The sequence below is a fragment of the Eurosta solidaginis genome, chromosome 2, assembly GCF_040869045.1.
Source record: "Eurosta solidaginis isolate ZX-2024a chromosome 2, ASM4086904v1, whole genome shotgun sequence".
NCBI lineage: Eukaryota > Metazoa > Arthropoda > Insecta > Diptera > Tephritidae > Eurosta > Eurosta solidaginis.
Genome location: NC_090320.1, coordinates 307,023,358 through 307,039,329, shown reverse-complemented (window position 1 = coordinate 307,039,329; position 15,972 = coordinate 307,023,358). Strand labels below are relative to the sequence as shown.

At 37.9% G+C, this 15,972-nt stretch overlaps 1 protein-coding gene across 1 annotated transcript in view; it reads left to right on the top strand.

Annotated features, from left to right (window-relative positions):
• The first annotated feature begins 273 nt into the window (after nucleotides 1-273).
• The window catches only part of LOC137241910 (ABC transporter G family member 18), a 197,523-nt gene continuing 181,824 nt past the window's right edge, over nucleotides 274-15,972 (top strand). Inside the window, exons 1-2 of the mRNA XM_067769262.1 lie at nucleotides 274-687; nucleotides 2,937-3,220. The gene's annotated coding sequence lies outside the window, so the exon portion shown is untranslated. The remainder of the gene's footprint in view (nucleotides 688-2,936; nucleotides 3,221-15,972) is intronic.

Genomic DNA, 15,972 nt, shown 5'->3' with positions numbered 1-15,972 from the left:
AACAAAGTTGTATGCATAACAAAAGCAAATGAGTCAGTGAAAAACATAAAAAAATATGAAAAATCCATAAAATGCTATGAGCACAAGAAAGAACCAAAAACTTGCAATGCAAGTCGCCTCCGAACAAAACAGTGAAATCGAAAATTGTGAGAGTAGAAAATGTTATTGACCGGAGGAGCTGACGCTTGACGAGCAAATGCTGAACGAACATTGGTGGAATGAGCATGAAACATTTTGAATGTCTATAAGAGAAGTAGTTGGATTATTTTTCAGTCTAGCAAAAGCGAACGGCGTGTTAACATGTTGAACGCGGAAATCGATTCACGCAACTAAAAACCGAATTTGTGTTTCACTAATAAATAATTAAATTAATCAAAATTGACCGAAAATAAATGGGAATAGTAAAGGTAAAAAGAGCTAATTAAATTTCCAATACTAAATTTAGAAACAAAAAAAAATTGAGTTCAAGGAAAAACACGCCGAACAAATATCACAAATAAAAGAGAAAATAATCCAATTCGCAAGAAGAAAAAATTAAAATTCAAGCAATCAAAACAAGCGCAAGAAGTGTCACCGTTATACTTGGCAAAAATAAAACAAAAGATTGATTAACGAAATAATAAAAAGTGCTAAAGCAAAGAAAAAAGTCTGGCAGATGTTTTCTTGCATTTAAAAACACAACAAAAAGTAATTTTGAATTAACAAAAGCAAGAAATACATAAATAATTTCGAAAAGCAACAGTTGTTTATTAACTTGAATAAAAGTCAGCACCAACACATTAAAATCTTACTTACTTACTTAATTGGCGCTTAACCGTCTAAACGGTTATGGCCGTCCAACTGGCACGCTCCTTCGCTCCGCCAACCGGCGCCAATTGGTCACACCAAGGGAGTTTAAATCGTTTTCCACCTGGTCCTACCCACGGAGTGGGGGCCGCCCTGTATCTCTGCTTCCATAGGCGGGTTCCGATAGAAACACTTTCTTGGCCCGATCATCATCTTTCATCCGCATAACATGGCCTAGCCAGCGCAGCCGCTGCATTTTAATTCGCTGGACTATGTTGATGTCTGCGTATAGCTCGTACAGCTTATCATTAAATCTTCTTCGGTACTCGCCATCGCCAACGCGTAGATGTTCATAAATCTTTCGAAGAACTTTTCTCTCGAACACTCCCAAGCCGCTTCATCTGCTGTTGTCATGGTCCATGATTCTGTCCCATATAGCAGGACGGGTACGATAAGTGACTTGTAGAGTATGATTTTCGTTCGCCGATAGAGGACTTTACTTTTCAATTGCCTATCTAGTCCAAAGTAGCATTTATTGGCAAGATTGATTCTTCGCTGGATTTCAGTGCTGATGTTGCTAGTATTGATGCTGGTCCCCAAATAAACGAAGTCTTACTATTTCGAAATTATGGCTGCCAACAGTAGCGTGGTTGCCAAGGCGCGTATGCGCTGATTCTTTGCTCGTTCACAGCAGGTACTTCGTTTTGCCTTCATTCACCATCAAACCCATCTTTACCGCTTCTTTTTCCAGTTTGGAGTAAGCAGAACTTACAGCGCGGGTGTTTAGGCCGATGATATCAATGTCATCAGCATATGCCAGTAATTACGCTTTTATAGAATATTGTTCCAGTGCGGTTAAGTTCTGCAGCTAGTATAATTTTCTCCAGCATCAAATTAAAGAAATCGCACGATAGGGGGTCACCCTGTCTGAAACCTCGTTTAGTTTCGAACGGCTCGGAGAGGTCCTTCCCAATTCTGACTGAGGTGATGGTGTTGCTCAACGTCATTTTGCACAGCCGTATAAGTTTTGCGGGGAAACCAAATTCAGACAAAGCGGTATAGGCAGCTCCTTTTCGTGCTGTCGAAGACGGCTTTAAAATCGACGAAGAAGTGGTGTGTGTCGATTTTCTTTGCAAGGGATTTTTTCCAAGATTTGGCGCATTGTGAAAATCTGGTCGATGGTAGATTTACCAGGTCTGAAGCCGCACTGATAAGGTTCAATCAGCCGGTTCACGGTGGGCACAATACACTTGAAATTACCTTATATACGATATATATGAATAGCTCCGCAGGCAATCCATCAGCGCCCACGGCCTTGTTTTTCAATCTGGTTATTGCTATTCTAACTTCGTCATAATCGGGCGGGGGGACATATATTCCATCATCATCGATTGCGGGATCGGGTTATTCATCTCTGCGCGGTGAATTGCTGCCTCCATTTAGGAGAGCAGAGAAGTATTCCCTCCATAATCTAAGCACTCTCTGGACATCAGTTACAAGGTCGCCGTTTTCGTTCCTATAGGAGTTTGCCCCGGTCTTAAAACCTTCCGTCTGTCGCCGTATTTTTTTGTAAAATTTTCGGTCGTTATTCCTGGTGGCTAGCAGCTGAAGCTCCTCGCACTCACGTCTTTCTGCTTCCGCTTTTTTCTTCCTGAAAAAGCGTCTCGCTTCCCTTAGCGATAGCGTTCACACACTCCTCTTGTCGCGCTCGCTTTTAACGTAGCCCCTGTAGGCAGCGTCTGTTCTTTCGGTTGCAACACGGCATTCTTCATCGTACCAGTTGTTTTTTCGTGGCCGCCGGTAACCAATTTTATCGTCGGCGGCAGTACGAAGTACTTTGGAGATATGCTCCCATTGCTCCTGTATTCCTTCAGGATGAGTTGTGCTCTCAGAGAGCAGGTGTGAGAGTCGAGTTGCGAAATCATTGGCAGTCTGTTTTGATTGAAGCTTTTCGACGTCTAGTTTTCCTTGTGTGTTTTGTTCCCTGGTTTCAGCCGCACATTAAAATCAATTAAAATTAAATTTTAATTTATTTTCGTTTTTGTTGTTTATGTTTTTCGGCTGAAAAGACCTACTTCCAAAATGTCACGCATTTTTTTTTTTTTGATATTATACAATAATTTTTTATTAATGAATTGTGTACTTTGTAGTTGTTTATCGATATTTACGAAAAAGTTTTACAACAAATTTTATGCGAGCAAATTTTGAAACAAAAACTTTCTTAAAATACGGAAAATTGTATGCGCAATAGCAAAAAAGAAAATAAAAGCAAATATTTTACAACGCATCGATTGCTGCAGCTGTAATAATTATACAATAACACAACAACAACAATACATATGCACATACCTCGTACTTTTAATACATACAAAATTTACTAAAATTTAGCTGCCTCAGAGCAAGAGAAAGCGTGGAAAGAGGAACAATATAAAAGGTTGGTTGGTTATCTTTTATTAACCCCCCCCCCCCCCGACCCCCCCCGTGTGACACATACATACATTAGAGTGGATCGTAGAAAGAGCGTGCGGTTCAAATATTATTTATGTATACTGTAGTCGCCCACAAATTAGAACCTTCAGTAATTAGAATTTCCAGAAATTAGAATCAACTTTTTCATTACATTACACGATCTGAAATTAGAATCAAAAATTCTAATTTCTAAGCGTATTTTGTTTTTTTTTTTGTTTTGTTGTTTGTTGCAAAATAGATTTAGAAAGGGGAATCCACAATTTTTCATGTTACGCTCTATAGTCGTTAGATTTTCGTCGCGGTTCTGTACAGTTTTTGTTAGTTTTTGTGTGAAATTCGATACGCGTGCACGTGTTTTGGCATTTTTTGTTTAAAAGTAAAAGTAATTCGCTGAAATGTTTAATAAACCTAAAAAAATACTTTGTCCTTGGAAACCAAAGTTCAGATCTTGGAAAAGCTTGACAAAGGTGTTCAAGGGAAGCAGTTAGCCCTAGAATTTGATGTGGCGCCATCTGCCATCAGCTATATCAAATCGAATCATCAATTTTAAATGCTCTTTCTAATACCTATCCTGAGGCTTACACAAAATTATTGCACATCGCTGAATATTAGTTATGAAGTTTTTGATTCATTTTTGGCTTTTTTTATGTATTTCTATCGATCTTTTAAGTATTTTTAATTAAAAAATATATTTATTTTAATTGGAGTTTTTGTTTTAGCACCTTTTTTTGATTTAGCGTGTATATACATATATGTATATTTAATAAAAAAACATGTGATATGTATTGTACTGAATTGTTATCTGATGTTTTCTCGTTTTTATGCACAAAGTTGAATAATACAAAATTTCATTGCAAATGTATTTAATTTTTAAGGTTTGATACAAATAAAAACACGTCCAGGAATTAGAATTTTTAAGAAATTAGAATCACCCTAAAAACAAAGTGGTTCTAATTTGTGAGCGTCTACTGTATATGTAAATCTAAATGCTTTTATAATGGAAGTATTAATTTTTATCAACACCGTTTTTAAACGCTTTTATTTAGCTTGAGTTGACAGGCTGCACGGCCGCATGCACGGCCGTTGTGAACGAATCTTGTAATTGAAATTTAAGTAACTTCCCGATAAGCTACAAGCTTGAAACTTGGAATTTAGTTCAGAACCCGATGACAATGCAATAATAAGAAAAAAATCGCCGCTAGGTGGCGCAAGGATCTAGATATTCGCAAAATTCGCATTTGTGGTTCGATTTGGCTCATATTTGGAACACATAATACATGCAAGAATAGAAACCGACCTGTGAAAAAAATCGCCGCTAGGTGGCGCATGGATCGTGATATTCGCAAAATTCGTATTTGTGGTCTGATTTGGCTCATATTCGGAACACATAGTACGTGCAAGAATAGAAATCGACCTGTGGAAAAAAATCGCTGCTAGGTGGCGCATGGATCGAGATATTCACAAAAGTCGTATTTGTGGTCCGATTTGGCTCATATTTGGGACACATAATACATACAAGAATAGAAAGCGACCTATCAAAAAAAATCGCCGTTAGGTGGCGCAAGGATCGAGATATTCACAAAAATCGTATTTGTGGTCCGATTTGGCTCATATTTGGAACACATAATACATATATGAATAGAAAGCGACCCATGATGCCCGATTTGGCTCATATTTGGAACAAATATCGCATACAGTGCAGTAGAAGTGACATCAAAATATTTTGGAGTTGGAGGAGGGACAAGCATACGTGGCGCAGAGTCGAGTAAAGTCTTTGGAAGGATAATGTATTGAGGACTTAGATTGTTACAAATTGTCAGGAAAGATTCCTTGTAATAATGAGTCACTAAATGAACTAAATAGAATTAGAAATAATAGGCAATTAAATAAAGACTAAAAACTTGAAAATAAAATAATAAAAAATTTTTTTTAAGTTAAACGGTTTTATTGAAAACAATACTTACATGAAATAATAAAAATACGAAAAGCTAGAAAATAATTAGGTAGGTCCTAGGTACTAGTCATCACACTCCTTATCAATCTAGGGCGTTGATCAGACAATTAAATAAAAGCGTTGGACGCGTCATATTTCTATTGATAGTCATAAGTAAAACCAACTGAACCTTAATCAGGTTATGCTACGCCTTACATTTTTAGAAATTTCATGCGCCCAACGCTTTTATTTAATTGTCTGATCAACGCCCTAGATTGATAAGGAGTGTGATGACTAGTACCTAGGACCTACCTAATTATTTTCTAGCTTTTCGTATTTTTATTATTTCATGTAAGTATTGTTTTCAATAAAACCGTTTAACTTACAAATTTTTTTTAAATTATTTTATTTATACCGAAAATTCAAATATTGTTTGCTTAAACATTTTGATGAAAATTTTAAGATTTCTATAGTTAGAGTTTTATTACAAGTTATTAACTTTAATTTAGATTCAAACATACATATATTTACACAAAGTACGTGAACTAAGTTTAGTAAAGATATATCGATTTTTGCTTAAGTTATCGTGTTTACGGATAGACGGACGGATGGACATGGCTAAATGAATTTCTTTTTTCGCTCAGATCATTTTAATATATAAAAGTCTATATCTATCTCGATTAGTGTAAACCGTTACGGGGTACCATTATGCGAACAAAGTTAATATATTCTGTGAGCTCTGCTCAGCTGAGTATAATAAAAATTTAGAAACATTTTTTGAATAAGAAAAATGTATTAAGCGGGGTCGCCCCTCGGAGTTGGCATAGACACCTCGGAGGTAAATGAGCCAAATATTTTTTTTTTTATTTTGTTGTGACTGCCAAGTGTCTCTCATTAAAATGGCTTTTTTTCACTCCTGTATAAGTTATATAAACATTTATTTTCAAAACTAGTTTTTTGTCTCTTAAAATGTGTAAATGTAAAGTACAAAGTAAAAATGTAATCTTCCTTAGCAGGTTTGCCCTATTTGATTTATTTTGTGACTCGGAAATCTGACCCAGAGATTCATTGGATCAATATCGGATAAATATTGAATTCTATGAAGTTTTTAAGGGAGTAGCCGGCCCTGTTTTTTTTTTATATCAAATCAATGACTAGTATGATCTTGAGCAGTTTCGACAAAAAAGGACGTTTTCCGAAAATGATTGAAATAATTGAAGGAACTCCTCCTAACGAAATGCAGCGGGCGGTATTTAAAAGGTTTTGTAAAAAAACATATAAGAATTATATTATTGTATAGCCGTATCAATTTTCTAAGCTAATTAAGGAGAAGCTATTTTTGGCCACATGAAATCGAATGTTGATCGAATATTAATTTTCAGATATATATTTAAATAGCACTAAGCCATATTTGTAAGCGAACGCGTCACGTTAGTTGTGCTTTCAGTTAAGTATGTATGAAACTCTTCAACGGATGACTGAGCCAAAGAACCACCTACACATCCGCTTATTATGCGAAACATTTTGAAACGAATAAACACGTTCTCCTGAAAGCGGTGCAGAAGGAAGGAAACTGTGAGTTGACTACAATATTGGTTTCTTTGCTTTCGAGCAGTTCAAAATCTTTAAAAATTGTAAGAAAAATAAATTTAGATAAATATAGATGGTATACACTTGTTCCATACCGCCATACCGGATACTAAAAGAAGTGAAATGAAAAATTATCTTAAGCTCAATATTGTGTTATTGCAAATCAAAACCTAACTCAGTTAAGCTGCATACACAACAATGTTCTTGTTTTTATGAACATTTCTTACGTGACAGTTCTTATGTGACTGAGAGCATTCCCACAATCAGAACTATAAGCTCTGCCTTACTTAAAACCTAAAGGGAAATATGGAAGTCTGATTTTTAAATTAAAAACGGTAGCTGGAGATAAGAAATCAAAATCAAAACTGAATTGAATTTAATCACATCAGACATACAACAATAGTTTATATACATACATATGCACATAAAACAAATGCCTGTATACTAAATAACTGTATGTAAGAAACACAGTATTGCCTCACATAAAAGACTCATACACGGTTAAAAGCTTGAGCCTAAACCCAGATTTTTTTTGTACTAAAAATATAACCAAACCAAAGTTGTTTAAAAATTTTGATTAAACCGGTCTTCGTGAAAATGAATGCAAAGAACTTGGCTAAAATTAGAATAGTTATGATTTGCAGTTTTAAAAAAAATCTAGTGGGCTCCGGGTTAAAGTAGTGTGCTCTAGCCACTGAGCTATCACTTTTTACAAATAAAAATTTTCATTTTTGGATTTTCAGCACCAAGTGTAAACTTTTGGGGTTTGCTTTTAAACCAGACGTGTATACAAGTTTCTGTTTTTTTTTTTGATTTGTAAAAATTTTTTAGTTTTGTTTCAATACCGGATGTGCCAACAATTTTCCATCTTTAGATTTTATAAACCTTTTGGCCTTTGTATTTATACACATTTTGAGAATTTAGACTTATTGCTCAGTTAAGTTTATATAAAACTAATTAAATTAAAAAACGTAATATAAAATGGAGTTTGAAGAATTGCTTAACGGGTAATATGTATTGTGCATTTAGTTTTATAGAACAGTGAGTCAGTGTCGCTTTTTGAGGTCCGTCAAGCTGGACCCAACGAATCGTTTTTGGAACTATTGAGCCCATAAATAGCGCAAAATTCTGCACCTATGCCGTTTCGATTTTGCCGTCTGGGGTTATATGCACCCGCTCCCTCCTTGCCACCCCTTTGTTTTTCTGGACAAACCGTAGCTTATGTTGGAGCACATAAATAGCACGCAATTCCCACATTTAAATTTTTTTGGTTGACCTTATGCTTATGATGGGGGTCCCACTTTTGAAGTTTAAAAAAAAATCGTTAAAAGTTGTCAAAAAACCGAATTCTTTTTGGCGCTATTGAGCACATAAATAGCACATAATTCCCACATTTAAATTTTTTTTGTATGCACATCATTAAATCAATCATTATGTCTACCCATATGTCCATACGAGCAGCGGAGAAGAGACGCACAAACACATGCATATATCTTATCTGAGATGCTCACAAAAGAAGGCAATAATTTGTGCAAGTATTACTCACGTATACGCGCGCATATGAGAAGCTATAAACGTAGTTGTAGCTGATAACTAACTAGTAAATTCTAGAATAGAAAAGCCTAGAAGTATGCAACGAGGAAACCAGACAGTATAAAAGACAGCAACAGTAGAGGCGCGACAATCAGTTTGATATAAAACGCTATCTGGCGAGCAATAGTAATGTTATTATGAAGTGCTTTAAATAAAGGCCATTTTGCATTATTGAATAGTGGAGTTATTTATTCAACAGTTTAGTGATTCGAACGTTAGCAGAAGGTTTCAAATAAGAGGAATTGCAGTAAAATCGTTACAATTGGTGTCAGAAGAGGAATTGTTGAATAAATTTCGAAGACTTCGAATACAACTTGGATATGGCAAAGTGGAGTGAATTGAAGATCCAGCAACTGAAGAAGAATTTGGGGTGCCGTGGATTGAATAAAACAGGCAATAAGCTCGAACTTCAGGCACAACTACGAAAGGCAATGAAATTAGCGGGAAATAACCTGGAAGAGTATGTCTTTCCTCTTGATGGCGAGGAGACAACAAAAATTGAAGAGAAAAATGAAACATCGCAGACAGTTACGAGCACAGACTTGAACACGATTTTGGCTGCAATATCTGCTCAAACATCGACAATGGCATCTCAACTGGAATCACAGGAGACACGTATAACATCCAAGATGGAAACTCAACTGGAAGAACAGAAGATATATATGACATCCAAGATGGAAACTCAACTGGAAGAACAGAAAACATATATGGCATCTCAACTGGAATCGCAGGAGACACGCATAACATCGAAGATTGAAGCACAAGAAATGCGTATTTCAGAAATGTCGACACAGATTACATCAAAGATGGAAGCACAACTGAAAAAACAAGAGACACGCATAACAGTACAACTCGAAGCACAATAGGCGCGTATATCATCAAAACTCGAAGCGCGTATGGACAAGAAAATAACCCAGTTTGAGGAAAAAATCGAGGCCGAGGTGGATGCTTTGAGAGGTCGTATACAGGAGTGGCAACTAAATCGCCCAGTTGTTTCAGCAAGTAATCCGAAGGTAAAAACTCCATATTTTGACGGATCTGTTCCTTTCCAGGTGTTTAAGCTTCAATTTGAGAAGACATCAGCAGTGAACAACTGGAATACTGAAGATAAAGTTGCTGCACTGTTCGTGGCATTGAAAGGGCCTGCAGCTGAAATCTTACAGACTATTCCAGAGTACGAAAGGAACAGTTATGAAGCATTGCTGACCGCTGACTAGAGACTTTACGGAAGCGATCATAGGAAACAGATATATCAAATTGAGTTGCAAAATCGCTACCAAAAAGTGAATGAAACTTTGCAGGAGTTTGCGTCGATGTCGAAAGACTGGCCCATCTAACAAATGCGGACGCACCCGTGGAATACACGGAGAGGGTAAAAATCCAGAGCTTCATAAATGGCATACGAGATGTGGAAACAAAACGAGCTACATATGCGAATCCAAAACTAACATTTGCTGAAACGGTATCGCATGCAATGACTCAGGAAGCAGCCTCACTTTTGAGTAAGCCAGCGTACAAAGCTCATCGCGTGGAAGTGGAAAGGCCGGACTGGGTAGACACAATTTTGGAAGCACTGAACGGGTCACAACAGAAAATGCTGGAGTTATGAAATGTTTCAAGTGCGGCAACCCAGGTCACATTGCACGTCATTGCAACACCGGTCCTAATACTTCCAACAATGTGGGTGGCCGTAAACGCAGAGCTGACGGAGATGAGCAAATCTCCAAGTACACTCAATCGTTAAACTAAATAGAGTCAGCCGCAAGGGACGACAGCTGGCTTCCTCAAATGAATGCCCCATAATCTCTATCTCGCAAATTGGAAGAAGGTCGAACAATCTTACTGTCGGAGGACATGTGGATGGAAAGGAACGATTACTGACTGTAGATACGGGTGCATCTCATTCCACCATTCGAGCGGATTTAGTCAACAAGAAGATAAGACCATTGCTTGGAGCAAGATTACGTACAGCCACGGGAGAAGACACCCAGGTAATTGGAGAAGTAGCATGTGAAGTAGCAATAGGGAACGTCACGGTACTACTTATATTGGCAGAGATTGTTGATGAAATCATAATTGGAGTGGACTTCTTAATCGACCAAGGCATCAAGATCGATATGCAAAGCAAGACGATGAGATATAAGAACATGGATGTGCCACTTAATTTCGGCTACGAGAGAGGCTACAGCAGTAAACGAGTGCTGGTGGAAAAGAGTCAGAAAAATTCCACAAAAATCAGAAGCAGTCATCTGGGCAAAGGTTGGTGGAGATTGTGGGACAAACAAATTGTGGGTTGTCGAAGCAGCAAACAAATCAACACTGAACGTACTTGTAGGAAAAACCCTGGCTATGACAAAAGATGGGCGTATTCCGGTAAGAGTACTCAATGAGTTCAAGTCACCACTCAAACTGACCAAAGTAGTTATTAACTGTGAACAGCTCCAGGAACACGTTTCATCTAGTAATACTGATCTTTCAAATGACATCACGGCATGGACGGAGGCGCTAGGGAAGATTATCAGAGTAAGGCAAAGCAACTACTCCTAAAGTACGCAAACATATTTGACCAGGATGGTTCCAAACCAGGCCGCACCAATGTTGTGAAACATCAAATTGACACTGGAGATGCGAGGCCGATACGTCAAGCTCCTCGTGGTGTTCCACTGGCGAAACGGAAAGTTGTGAGTCAAATTGTACAAGAAATGAGCGACAGCGGCGTCATCGAACCATCAGCTAGTCCATGGAGCTCACCTGTGGTACTTGTGAAGAAGAAGGATGGGAAAATGAGGTTTTGCGTGGACTACCGCAAGTTGAACGACATCACGAAAAAGGATAGCTACCCATTTCCAAGAATTGACGACACTCTGGACTCGCTCTCTGGTACGAAATGGTTTTCCACACTGGACTTGAAAAGTGGCTACTGGCAAGTGGAGGTGAAGGAGGAAGACAAAGAGAAAACAGCCTTCAACGTCGGAGATAGTCTTTGGCAATTTACAGTAATGCCCTTTGGACTATGTAATGCACCATCTACTTTCAAGAGACTCAAGGATCAGGTATTGAAAAGACTACATTGCAAAACATGCTTGGTGTACCTGGACGACATCATCGTATTGGGCAAGAACTTTGATGAACATCTTAAAAACTTAAGTTTTCCAGAGAATAGCTGGCGCTGGTCTGAAACTAAGTCCCAAAAAGTGTTCTCTGTTTAAAAAGGAAGTAAATTATTTGGGTCACAAGGTAACAACAGAAGGCATCTATACTGCGAATGAAAAGATAGAGGCAGTAAAGGATTGGCCAAGACCACTGAACCTGCATGAATTGAGAAGTTTCCTTGGGCTGTGCACATATTACCGCCGATTTGTGCCAAACTTTTCCAGCGTAGCACATAGCCTCCATGAGCTTACAAGAAAGATAAAGCTTTTGAATGGAAGAAGGAGCAAGAAGTAGCTTTCCAAACATTGAAAGAGCGTTTGTGCACTGCCCCAATGTTGACATATCCGATTCAAGGAGCAACGTTTATTCTAGATACAGATGCGAGCGGATATGCTATAGAAGGCGTTTTGTCACAACTGGTTGATGGACAGGAGAAGGTAGTTGCATATTACAGCCGTTCAATTGGAAAACCAGAGAGGAACTACTGCGTTACACGGAGAGAGCTGTTGGCATTAGTAGAGTGCATTAAACATTTTCACAAATACCTCTACGGCCAGCGATTTCGCGTCAGGACGGATCACGCAGCGTTGAAATGGCTTCTGCAGTTCCGTAATCCGGAAGGACAATTGGCACGGTGGATCGAGCGGCTACAAAGCTATGACTTCTCCACTGAGCATCGAAAAGGTAGTACCCATGGAAATGCTGATGCAATGTCACGAAGACCATGTAGTTTGGAATTCAAGCACTGTTCAAAGGACGAGGCTAAAGAAGAAATTATAGATGTCGGGCTAATGACTGTAACGTGTGCGGATGAATAGGACAAGGAACAACTAAGAAAGTGTCAAATAGAAGACATAGATCTGTCATATGTTATGCAAGGGCTCGAACGAAACGAAAGACTAAACAGAGAAGAGATGTCAGCAGAGAGTCCCATTGCGAAGTCATATTGGGCGCAGTGGAACAGTTGATATCCGGTTGCCTTCACCGAGTATGGGAGAGTGAGGATGGTCAATGCAAGAAGAAGCTGATAGTTGTTCCCAGAAAGAGGATTCCTGACGTGCTCAGCTAGCTGCATAATGATCCAACTGGAGGTCATCTTGGAATCACGAAGACGCTCGAGAAAATTAAGCAGAGATTCTATTGGGTTGGTTGCCGTCAGTCGGTCACCAAGTGGATTGCCAACTGCGAGGTTTGTAACAGAGCGAAAGGGCCCAAAACACGAAGTCATGGCCAGATGAAGCAGTATATTTCAGGTGCACCATTTGAAAGGATCGCCATGGAAGTCGCAGGTCCATTTCCTACTAGCAACCGCGGAGACAAATACGTACTGGTGATTATGGATTATTTCAGTAAATGGCCAGAGGTATACCCAATCCCAAACCAAGAAGCGGAAACAGTAGCAGAAGTGGTTACAAACGATTGGGTTGCAAGATATGGTGTACCAATGGAGTTACATTCTGACCAGGAATTTTGAATCAGCTGTGTTCCAAGAAATGTGCAAGAAGTTGGGCATTCGAAAAACACGGACAACTGCATTGTATCCTCAGTCCGATGGTATGGTGGAACGTTTCAATAGAACTTTGGAGGAGCATTTAAGAAAAGTAGTAGACAAGTACCATAAGGAGTGGAATACACACATATCATTATTCTTGATGGCTTACCGATCGGCAGTACATGAGACAACGGGTCAAACTCCCGCAAAGGTAATTTTTGGCAATGACCTTCGACTGCCAGCTGATTTGAAGTATGGGATAGATGCCGATGCGGAGAGAAATGTCAAGAAATCCACTGGTGTCTTGGAAGAAGAGCTGAGAGAGATACACGATCTGATAAGGCAACGAGCAAAGATTATGAGTGACAAGATGAAAGCCAGATACGATAAAGCAATTAATTCGGAAGGGTTTCAGGAAGGAGATTTGGTGCTGTTATACAACCCACAACGAATGAAAGGTTTAACCCCGAAATTGCAGTGTAATTCGGAAGGCCATACAAAGTTGTAAAATGGATCAACGATGTAGTGTACCGCATACAAACCATTGGCAAACCACGAACTAAAATGAAAGTGGTTCATTTGGAAAGGCTGGCAGCGTTTAGATCGAGAGATTTGTCTGATCGGGACGATCAGACTTAGGTGGAGGGCAGTGTGACGAATATTAGCAATACTAAGGGATACTATCATCTCTAAGCCGATGCTAAGCAGTGACTTGTATGTACATCATTAAATCAATCATTATGTCTACCCATATGTCCATACGAGCAGCGGAGAAGAGACGCACAAACACATGCATATATCTTATCTGAGATGCTCACAAAAGAAGGCAATAATTTGTGCAAGTATTACTCACGTATACACGCGCATATGAGAAGCTACAAACGTAGTTGTAGCTGATAATTAACAAGCAAATTCTAGAATAGAAAAGCCTAGAAGAATGCAACGAGGAAACCAGACAGTATAAAAGGCAGCAACAGTAGAGGCACGAAAATCAATTTAAAATGCTATCTGGCAAGCAATAGTAATGTTATTATGAAGTACTTTAATAAAGGCCATTTTACATTATTGAATAGTGGAGTTATTTATTCAACAGTTTAGTGATTCGAACGTTAGCAGAAGATTGCAAATAAGAGGAATTGCAGTAAATTCGTTGCAATATGTATAATCCATACAATTGATTGTTCAGATTTTATGAATTTTACAAGTTTCTTCAGATCATTGTTCAGATCCATTCATGAAATACACTCAGGAAATACTTAAATAAATAAGAAATAACTAGTAAAGGTGTCTAAGTTCGGGTGTAACCGAACATTATATACTCAACGTGAGCTTCAATTGCACATTTCATTTCAGATAAATTACTTTTCTACATAACACGTGGCACCGCCCGTTTAAAAGAAAAATATCTCCCCATTTCCTCTTACAATAAAACTTGATAAGTGAAATATCATTGATTCAAAACTATTTTTTGCTAAGTTATAGCTTATTATTCTCGTCTACGACCCTTTTAAAAATCTTTTATATAAAAGTGGGCGTGGTTCTTAACCGATTTCGTTAATTTTTCTTCAAAGCATTCCTTATAGTAAAGGCAACCTGTCTGCCGAATTTTGTGAAGATGGGTTTAACGATTTTTGATTTATGATTAATAACATTTGTAAAATTGATTTTATCACAAGTGGGCGGTGCCACGCCCATTTATAAAATTTGTTTCAAATTTTTATCAATAGTCTCAATATCAATCCACACGTCAAATTTCAATATTGTAGGTGTATAATTTACTAAATAATCAGGTTTTTTGTGTTTTCCAAAATGTTATATATCGTTAGCTTAATGTGAAAATGTGCTAAGTCAACTTTTACGAATTTTGCAGGAGACGAAAAAAACTGAATAATTTTTGAAATACCCTTCTTTTTTTCAAAACTGTGAATGAGGATACCATAATTGCAATGCTTTTGGGTGTAGAAGCTTTGAAATTCACAAATTAATTCACAAATACAATTTCCGCACTCAGAACAAATTTTTTCCCCGGACTTAGCACTTTTTACTCAATATGTTTTCCCATCACTCCTTCCTTTTCATTATTGAAATATAACACTAAAACTATATATTTGACAAAAAATACTATTTATTTGTCAAACACCAATGACTTAAAGGACCCTATGACGTTGAAGGCACTTTATATACCTTTGGTGAGAAGTGGTCTTGAATATTGCTCAATAACATGGAATCCTTTCAACTCCTATAAAATTGAGAAAGTTCAAAAAATGTTTACAAAAATTGCTTTACGTATGCTTCACTGGCCAGACAGCCTCCCATCATATGACGTTGAAGGCACTTTATATACCTTTGGTGAGAAGTGGTCTTGAATATTGCTCAATAACATGGAATCCTTTCAACTCCTATAAAATTGAGAAAGTTCAAAAAATGTTTACAAAAATTGCTTTACGTATGCTTCACTGGCCAGACAGCCTCCCATCATATACCAGCAGGCACAAATTGCTTGGTCTTCAGGCTTTGCATGACAGAAGAACTTTTATCTCACTCACGCTTGCCTATAATGTAATAAACTTTAGCACGAAATGTTCTCATTTATCTAATTTGTTCATTCCATATATTCCACTGCGTGATCTTCGGCATAATAGATTACACATACCGACAGCATCTCAGACCCAGGAACCAGACTAAATATTTTCGAAGGATTTTGATGCGATGAATCGAAATCTGTCCTCAAAATTGCTCTATCAGCTCTGGTTTTCGAGATATTCTAACCTAAAAGTGCAACGAACACCGTTTTTGCCCATATTTGAGGTTATGCAGCCTTGCAGACGTTTTCTTTCACCAAAATTAAAGGACGGCATCTTTGAATACAAGTCTTATTCTTTCAAATGGCGTTGAGTTTGCTCAAATAACATTTTTGTTTCGCTGAAATATCGTATTTTGATATTGACTTAGCACA